At 47.4% G+C, this 9670-nt stretch overlaps 1 pseudogene; it reads right to left on the bottom strand.

The window, feature by feature from the left end:
- Positions 1-475: 475 nt before the first annotated feature.
- LOC142874905 (microfibrillar-associated protein 1 pseudogene) lies at positions 476-7636 on the bottom strand (annotated as a pseudogene).
- Positions 7637-9670: the final 2034 nt, after the last annotated feature.

Below are 9670 nucleotides of genomic sequence, written 5' to 3'. Positions count from 1 at the left end.
GTTCACCTAGAAAAACTGACTCCAACCAAAAAAATGCAAAATAGGTTTCAATGAGCTTGTATTTCCTGAGCTTATATTTCCTTAACCCCTAAGGGTTAGTAATGCATTATCCACTTACAGGCCCATGTTTCTGACACAAGCTAAGGGGCTGGGAAAAAAAACACAGAGCTGGGAAAAAAAAAAACACCTGCCTGTAGTCCCAGCTTCTCAGAAGGCTGTGGTGGGAGTATAACCTGAACCCAGGAGTTCGAATCCAGCATGGGCAACATGGTGAGACCCTGTCTCTTAAAAAAAAAAAAAAAAAAATTGAGGCTGGGCACGGTGGCTCATGCCTGTAATCCTAGCACTCTGGGAGGCCGAGGCGGGTGGATCATTTGAGCCCAGGAGTTCAAGACCAGCCCGAGCAAGAGTGAGACCCTATCTCTACTAAAAAAATAGAAAGAAATTAATTGGCCAACTAAAAATATATAGAAAAAATTAGCCGGGCATGGTGGCGCATGCCTGCAGTCCCAGCTACTTGGGAGGCTGAGGCAGCAGGATCGCTTGAGCCCAGGAGTTTGAGGTTGCTGTGAGCTAGGCTGATGCCATGGCACTCTAGCCCAGGCAACAGAGAGAGACTCTGTCTAAAAAAAAAAATCGGAACAGCCCCATGTAAATATGGGAAGCCATAGCATCAACGAAACCTACGATTTCTCAGAAATAAATAGGAAGCCTCTAATTCTACCTGGAGAGTGCTTTTCTGGGGATTTCTCAGCATGGGTCTAAATCTCACAAAGCACCTTCAAAAACTGGGCTACCCAGTATCACAAGTATGGCAGTCGGTCCAACAGGCTGGAAATAACGGCCATTTCCATGTAAATAGTGGGAGAAGCTAATCAAGGACCCGATGCTGAGACTGCCCGTGTCCCACGGTTGGAAGAGTAGTTGAACCCCACGTCATTCTCCGCTTCTTGGCAGATGGTGGCTCAGATACATCCGGTACCCCTGCTCCTTCTGTGTAAAGAACTCTGTATTCTGGGCACTCACTCTCTTGGCCCCATGCTGAGTGGAAGGAGGTGGTGACTTGATCCACAGAGTGGACGCATTTGGTACAACCAGAGTGTCCAAAGTTCTCGACCCGCACGACTTTGGGAAGAATGGTTTTGTTGAAGTGATCCTCCAGGGTGGGGGCACTGGGATCTCTCTGTATTCACCCTCATCCATAAAGAAGGCACCCAGGGATGACACTTTTGTAAGAACTTATATTTGTCCTTAAGAGCTTTGTTGGTAATGACTTCACCGTTTGTCTGAAGCTCAGCTCGCTTCTCTTACTGCTTTCTCCTTCTCAAGCACTTCTCCATCTTCTCTGTCCCTCCTGACTCTCAAAAGCTCTCCAACTTTCCATGCCTCGAGTTCGTCCTCGTCACTCCCGTCAGCAGTATGGAGGGCACCGTGCAGCCGGGGACCGCGTGTTCTCCTCCAGCCCGTCCTCGGGCTCCTGCAATCTCGAGCGTGCACTGGCGCCTCTCCCCGGCCAGGAGGTTTGCTTCCTGCTCCGGTGCCTTCTGTTCAATGCTTCAGCCCCACGTTCTGGAACCCTCCCTCGGCCCTTCTTCCCAAAGCAGCCCGGCTTGCTCATGGCGGGGCTCCAGCCCACCTTCTGTGCGCCCAGACTCCGACTCTGCGCGCCCCCAGGACTCCCTCGTCCTCCGCCCCGTGACTTCCCTCTTCACTTTCTCTCTCCTGTCTCCCTGACACACCCACCACCACATGGCTCCATCTTCTCACCCTCCATACCTCCCTCCTCTTCTTCACTGCTACCTCCTCATTCCACGCCCCAGACGTCTCCTACTTCCAAGCTGCTTTCTCCCGTCTCGTCAGCCTCCGGGCTGTTCTGACGTCCAGCCAATCTCTTGTCCCCGTCATCCCTGATCCTGACCTGTAAACGCCGCAGCTGGGCCGCCTACACTCCTGCTCCTCCCTCCTGTTCTTCAGCTCTGCCTCTTGTTCTTCAGCTCTGCCTCTTGTTCTTCGGCTTTTTTTTTTTTTTTTTTTTTTTTTTTGAGACAGAGTCTCGCTTTGTTGCCCAGGCTAGAGTGAGTGCCGTGGTGTCAGCCTAGCTCACAGCAACCTCAAACTCCTGGGCTCAAGCAATCCTCCTGCCTCAGCCTCCTGAGTAGCTGGGACTACAGGCATGAGCCACCATGGTCGGCTAATTTTTTCTATATGTATTAGTTGGCCAATTAATTTCTTTCTATTTATAGTAGAGACGGGGTCTCACTCTTGCTCAGGCTGGTTTCGAACTCCTGACCTCGAGCAATCCGCCTGCCTGGGCCTCCCAGAGTGTTCTTCGGCTTTTTTAATAAACATAAATTCCTCGTGCTCCTCATCTGAGAACTCCACAGGGGCACAGTCTGGCCTCTCTCCGTACACATAACGTTTGACCTTCACGCTCTCCGTGGACATCTCCCCCTTTTCACTGCACAGCGGGGTGGCCCAGCACAGCCTGAGTGGGCGGCTGCTTCATGAGCGTGTCTGGGACCAATGTGCTGATGGCGGTGGCAGCGGTTCCCCAAACCCACCGATTCCAAACAGTGAGCTCCGCTTGTTGTGAACACCTGTCAGTGGACACGAAAACTTTCCTTCTGGGCCCACGGACCGCAGCTGCACGTGCTTTTCTTTAGTCATCCAAATACGTGGGTGCAGAATGTGGAGTCCACACGCTCCCAGTCCTGCCTGTTTCAGGTATGGAGCCCAGAGAGGTCGCCGCCTTGAGACCACTCGGAGGCCACAGTTGCTTCCAGGGTGCTAGGAGGGACTCTCCCAGTCCTGGTATCTTCCCTGCAAAGGAGGAGAACTTACAGCTCAGCCACCTGATCAAATCAGACCCATCTAGGAAGTGCCCCTGGTGAATAATTTAAAGATTTGGGACTGACTGCATCAGCCAAGTCCCTGCAGGGTGGCTCCTAAGCTAGCTTCGATGGGGTACCAGGGCCAGGGTGTGCCTAACTTCAACTAGAGCAGGGATTCTAAAGGACTCTAGGCCCCATAGACCCAACTGCAAAATTAATCTGTCAAGTCTCTATAAAGGCACACCTACAATTTCTGAATTTTTTTTCCTACCTCACTGAGAGTTTCCAGTCAAACAGAGGTGTAAAACTCCAGCCTCTATAGAACTAACTGTGGAATTCACAGATATTTCTTCATTCTGGAATCAAAATAGTTTAGGCATGAGGGTCTTTCCCAGGGACAAGACGAATGGCAACCTTGAAGGCAACGCTGCTTGTACTGTCCTTGGTATTCAGACCAAACCTGCCTACAGAGGTTTACTAGCTGGAGGTTGTCTTGGGGAAATGGGCTTCTGAGCCTGGGATGGTGACACTCAATTCCCAGCCAGAGGTACCTGCACCCACGCCTGCAGGTGACTGACATGTAGGTGGATTCCCTGGCCCAGCAGATCCTGGCTGTGTCCCTCTGCCTGGGATTGAACACACCACGTCAGAGGTTCTGATCTGAACCAGCTCCCCACCTGAGTGTCCCTGTCTGCTCCAGAGGTGACACAATGGAAGCCCTCTAGTGACACGGTTGGCCTTCATCCCTGCTTCCTGGCCAGCTACTAAAACCCTAGGGATCTACAGATCGATCTATAAGGGTATCTTTTGTATACTAATGAAATAAATAGTGGCTGAGGACCCTTAGATAGCTTCAGGTTGAAAACTGGTCACCAGAAAGACCAAGGCATGAGTGGAGGGCTGGAACTTCAGACCCACACCCCCAACCTCCAAGTAGGGGAAGCGGGGGTGAAGGTTGAGTTGATCTCCAATAGCCAACAATTTAATCAACCATGCCCACAATAATGAGGCTTCCATAAAAACACAAAGAACTGGGTTCGGAGAGCTTCTGGATAGCTGAAGAAGTGGGGCCTCCTGGAGGGTGGTGCCCTGGGAAGGGCATGGAGGCTCTGCACCCCCTCCCCCATCTCGCCCTATGCACCTTTTCCATCTGGCTATTCCTCTGTATCCTTTGTAATAAGTGGGTCAACGGAAGTCAAGTGTTTCCCTGAGTTCTGTAGGCTGCTCTAGCAAATTAACTGAACCTGAGGAGGAGGTTGTGGGAACACTTGATTTGTAGGCAGTGGGTCAGGATAGAACATCACTTAATGATTCTCCTCCGTTTTTACTCCCGAGTTGTTTCTGCAGCCACCAGGCAAAATCCAGGGCAGGCTGAGAGCTGGCGCTTCCTGTGCTTTGTCGGAATTCAGGTGAGTCAGGAGGTGTCTGAGTGGAGAAATGTGTTTGCTTCTCTGCACTTTTGGCCCCCAGTCTTTTAAATAGCCTCCCAATCTTGTTGCAGCTTGCAATATCATTTCTCTTCTAAAAAATTAAAAAAAAAAATTTCCTTATGTTCCCTTTCCCATCTTGGTTTCAGTTCTTCTTCTGTTTGCATTGATTTCCGTTTCAGCTAGGCAGCTTTCCTCCAATGTATGAAGATCCTTGGCTGCCTAGTCACACTGAAGAGCAAGGTATTTATAAGTGCTGCCTGATGGGAGGCAGAAGTGGGAGGATCGCTTGAGCCCAGGAGTTCGAGACCAGCCTGGGCAACACAGCAAGACCCCATCTCAAAACGAAACATAAAACAACAAAACGCTGCTGAGAGCGCTGTGTGTGAGGTGTTCCGGAGGTGTGCTGTCAGGGTGATGAGGCAGAGTGCCAGCCGCTCTACTGGAATAACCAAGTGTCTGCATTTATACATCTTTTCTCCTTGGCAGGCAAGTTTCCTCAGAAAGGAATCCTCCAATCTGGGCCCCATAGAGGAGAAGAGGTTGAGAGATCTCACCTTTCACTTGAAGAATTCCACTCACTTTCCCTGTTTTTCCACAAGAGACTCCATCCCTGCTCTCAGCGGTGCCTGTGGTCCCTGAGTCCAGAGCAGCACTGCCCACGGTCTCCAGCCACTAGCCACGTGTGGCTGCTTGAATTTAAACTCAATTTACAATTTAGTTCCTTGGTCACACTGGCCACATTTTAAGTGGCTGTTGAGCCACTTGCCGATGGACAATGCAGATATAAAACATTCCCGTCATCACAGAAAGTTCTAGTGCTGGAGACCAAAACACAGGTTTTATGCTTGGGGAGAAACACTTTCCAAAATACACTGTGGGAGGAGGGAATCTGGAAGTTTGATTATTCCTTATACAATCTTCTCATTAATTCTTTAATTTTCGATCCTGCCCTGAACCCAGCTTCAGAGGTACCTGAAGGTCCCCTTTAATTTTTTAATTTTTTTTTTGAGACAGAGTCTCACTCTGTTGCCCAGGCTAGAGTGAGTGCCGTGGCGTCAGCCTAGCTCCCGGCAACCTCAAACTCCTGGGCTGAAGCAATCCTCCTGCCTCAGCCTCCCGAGTAGCTGGGACTACAGGCATGCGCCACTATGCCCGGCTAATTTTTTCTATATTTATTAGTTGGCCAATTAATTTCTTTCTATTTATAGTAGAGACGGGGTCTCGCTCTTGCTCAGGGTGGTTTCTAACTCCTGACCTTGAGCAATCCTCCCGCCTTGGCCTCCCAGAGGGCTAGGATTACAGGCATGAGCCACTGCGCCCGGCCTAGGTCCCCTTTATTGAAACTTGACTCTTAACCACCCGCCACCCTAACACACACATGCGCAGGCAGTAGGCCTCAGCTCTCTGCTGCTAATTACCCCATGTCCCTCTGTCTTCTATCTTCCCCATCCTACTCCCTCACTATCGCTCTACTGTGTTTTAGCCAGGGAGCAGAGACAATACGTGTGCTCCATCTGCCATGTTAAACCTGAAGCCCTCCTGAGAATGTTCTTCACATCATTGGTGACAAAGGGAATGAGTAAAAGGTGGTCTGTTGTTTAGATCTGTCAAGCTTTGTCCAAGGTTTGCTCCTGTTATAGTTTTCACAGAATTTTTTCATCTCTGATTTTTCATATTCCATTGTTTTATTTTTTTCCCAAGGATTATTTGAGAACTTTCTATAGGCAAGACACTGTTCTAGTTGTAAGTTTTCTTACTTTACCCTGTTTCATGAAAAATACTGTTGCTAAACAATTCAGTGAAAGTTTAATAATTACGTATGGTAGCAAAACCTCATGAAGGCAAGGTTATTTTCATTTTTCTTTATCCACTATTATTATTACTGTTGTTGTTATTTTTGGAGACAGGGTCTCACTCTGTTGTCCAGGCTGGAGTGCAGTGATGTCATTACAGCTCACTGCAACCTCAAACTCCGGGGCTCAAGCAATCCTCCTGCCTCAGCCTCCCGAGTATCTGGGACTACAGGCACGTGCCGTCACCCTGACTAATTTTTAATTTTTTGTAGAGACAACATCTTGCTATCTCAGTTAGGTTGATCTCTGGCTTCAAGCAATCCTCCCCCTCAGGCCCCTAAAGTGCTGGGATTACAGGTATGAGCCACCACCCTTGGCTAGGCAAGGTTAGTTTCAACTGATTAAATATTAGTGTCCTTTACCCACAGCCTGAAGAGTCACCCCGTTGAGCTCATCCTATACAAGCTGAACCTGAGTCAACTTTAAGACCAGTGAGTATAAGAATAGATGTATGTGGCTATAAAGCACTGAGTTTGCAGTGGTTTGCTACATAGCATTATGTTGCAATAGCTGTGTAACACCACTGGAAAAGGGTCTTTACAGACATGACTGTAGAATTTTTTTTTCTCCTATATTTAGGAGAAAAAAAAGTCTCTACAATAGAAAGCTCTGTCTCATCACTTTCTGCGTTTTATCTAACGGTGTTGTTCTCGCATAATCTGCAATAGCAACACCACTGTGTTTTAGGATTTTAAGGAGTCATAAGCACATGCTGTAGGACACTCTCTAACATCACCACTGTTTTTTCCTTTCATTTGAGAAGGACATTTCATTAATAAGCAGTGACTGTTATACAAGTTACATCAAGATCTGTGTGCCTCTTTCCCAAAAGATAAATTACAAGCATTGTTACAAAAATCAGAGAGTATGTATTGTTTGCAAAATTCTTATGAGAGGAGTCCTTCTTTGCCTAGAATTATGTTTGCTTGCCTCTCAATGTTTCCACTGAGTTATGATAAGATGTCACTCAGGACCAAAAGTTTCTGCCCTGGGGGGTGTATAAAAAAGTTATTAATAGACCATCTCTCCATGGAAGCAGGAACCCACAGAACTTTGCTGTGGATTGTGGACTCCAAGGACCAAATGAACCACACTCTCTTGGACGTTCTGGCCTTGGACAGCAAGGGCACTGTGCCGAGAGCGGGAAGCAGTCTCTATTGACATTGTCCCGGACAGTGAATAAAGGCACAAGGTGAGCTCCTTTTGGCTGCTTTATCTCTTGGTGTACTGAAATTTTAGCTTCACTGGAATTGAAAGAATCAGAGAAAGGTCCAACCAGATCGGGGCAGCATCCCAGTATTTGGCAGATCCTAAAACAACACCTTAGTAATAAACACTAATTCTTTTTTTTTTTTTTTTTTTTGAGACAGAGTCTCACTCTGTTGCCCGGGCTAGAGTGCTGTGGTGTCAGCCTAGCTCACAGCAACCTCAATCTCCTGGGCTCAAGGGATTCCCCCTGACTCAGTCTCCAAAGTAGCTGGGACTACAGGCATGTGCCACCATGCCCGGCTAATTTTTTCTATATATTTTCAGTTGGCCAATTAATTTTTCTATTTTTTTAGTAGAGATAGGGTCTCACTCTTGCTCGGGCTGGTCTTGAACTCCTGGGCTCAAATGATCCACCCGCCTCGGCCTCCCAGAGTGCTAGGATTACAGGCGTGAGCCACTGCACCCGACCAACACTAATTCTTAAAGCATATGAGCTTAGATTACTTTACAAATTAATATTCATATACATTAGAAAGACTGGAATATGCGTGTGTACTATATTTTTAAAAAACCCATGCTTTTTTTTTTTAAACACTACATTGAAACTCTTTATAAAGAAAAGGGCTAATACTAGTGCTGTTATGATTATCAGGGCTGTAATATCTCTTAAGGAAGCCATGTGTGTTCATCTGTCCGTTCGTTCACTCATATATGTAAAAACTGCGGAGGGCTGACCGTGTGCTGGGCACCAAGTTGAATGCTAGGAACACAGAGGTGGGCAGCCTTCAGAGGCGTTACCTGAAGTCGAGGGGGAGGCAGACAATTGGACGTTACCATCGGCATGGCCAGTGCTAACGGCTGAGAGGGATGACAGCGCCTGATCTCCCTAACACGGTGGTGGTGGTGGGGTGTCAAGGAAAGCTTTTAGACATAGAATTTAAATCAAGTCCGGATGTCTTTCAGTTCCTTGATGTACGCATTCTCTCTCTGTGACTACCATGGGCTTCGCAGCTCATCATCCACCAGGGGAACTGCTCCTGTGCTCAGGGACCCTCCGATGACACACACAGGCCACCTCTCTTTGGCCCGAGTGTCTGCACATCTAGGTGAGCCTGGCTTCCGTACTGTATTTGTTCCTTCATTCCTGCTCCTGAGCCTAACAATTACTGAAAGGAAATTTTTGCATTTGCAAATGCATGCTGTGTGAAATGTAAGTGCTTCCTTCCTACTCTGCAAGTTCTTTAAACTCACTTTTCATGTAGTAAACTTCCTCAGAAGTAGAAATACTTGTACTTCCTAAACTGAGACAATGAACTAGCTAGTGGAAGACAAAACGGATTCCAGATACATCTGATAGGTTTCAAAAAGTGAAGGTACTTTATTTAAGTGGCCCTAGCCTGGTGTGTGTTCGTTTCAGACTGCCAGGTAAAGCCGTCCAACAGGTGTTAGGAGGCAGATGTTGCCCAAAATGCTTAGCCCTCAGGAAGAAAACATACCAAAAATATATAGCCTGTTTCCCGGAGTATGGGCAACTGAGGGAAGTATTTTACCATCTACTACTATGATTTCTAAACACAATTTTAAAACTTTTACTGAATACCTACTACTGCAGACAGGGCTGGATATGGTGATAAAAGATAAATAAACCCTTGATGTATAAACCAATGCTCTTAATTTATTAGTTCAAGGCTAAAAAAGTCCTATAACTAATCTTATCCCCCCACAAGTCTTCCTTTTCTTTAGGGTTGAAGAGACTCATCACACCGAACTGAAGCAGGAACGTAGTGAGTGTAACTGGTGGCCAAACCCTGCTGATTCTTCTGCCCTGTGTAGTTTCAAAGTTGTCTTCACTTTATCTTTGGCACCAGTTTCCTTTAGGCCGACAGAATTTGTCATCTTAACTACTGTAATGACACAGGAACTCATCTTTCTGCCATAGTTTTGGCCCTTTCCAATCCAGCCTTGTTTAACTGCTGCTCATGTGATCACTCAAAACACAAAAGATGCATGAAATCCTTCAGTGTCACCCAAGCCTTCAGGATGCCGCCAAACACTCTTGCACAGCGCACTGTCTTGTCTTGTCTCACTGTTGTCGCTCCGCTACCAGGACCACTCTGTGTTCCAGCCACAGCTGCCCATGCCCTTTTTGGAAAGCCCCAAGCATCCTCATGCCTTGGTGTCCTCGTCACAAGCTCATCCCAGGCTGCGTCTCCTCAACTCCTGCCCATGGCCTTCAATTAATTTTCTCCAGCCTCCACTTTTTTTATTTTTATTTTAGCATATTATGGGGGTACAACTGTTAAGGTTATGCATATTGCCCATGCCCTCCCTCTCCCACTCCCCCCAC

This window comes from Microcebus murinus, chromosome 13 (assembly GCF_040939455.1).
Source record: "Microcebus murinus isolate Inina chromosome 13, M.murinus_Inina_mat1.0, whole genome shotgun sequence".
Taxonomy (NCBI): domain Eukaryota; kingdom Metazoa; phylum Chordata; class Mammalia; order Primates; family Cheirogaleidae; genus Microcebus; species Microcebus murinus.
The sequence above is the reverse complement of the archived record's forward strand: the minus strand, read 5'-3'. Positions and strand labels throughout refer to the sequence as shown.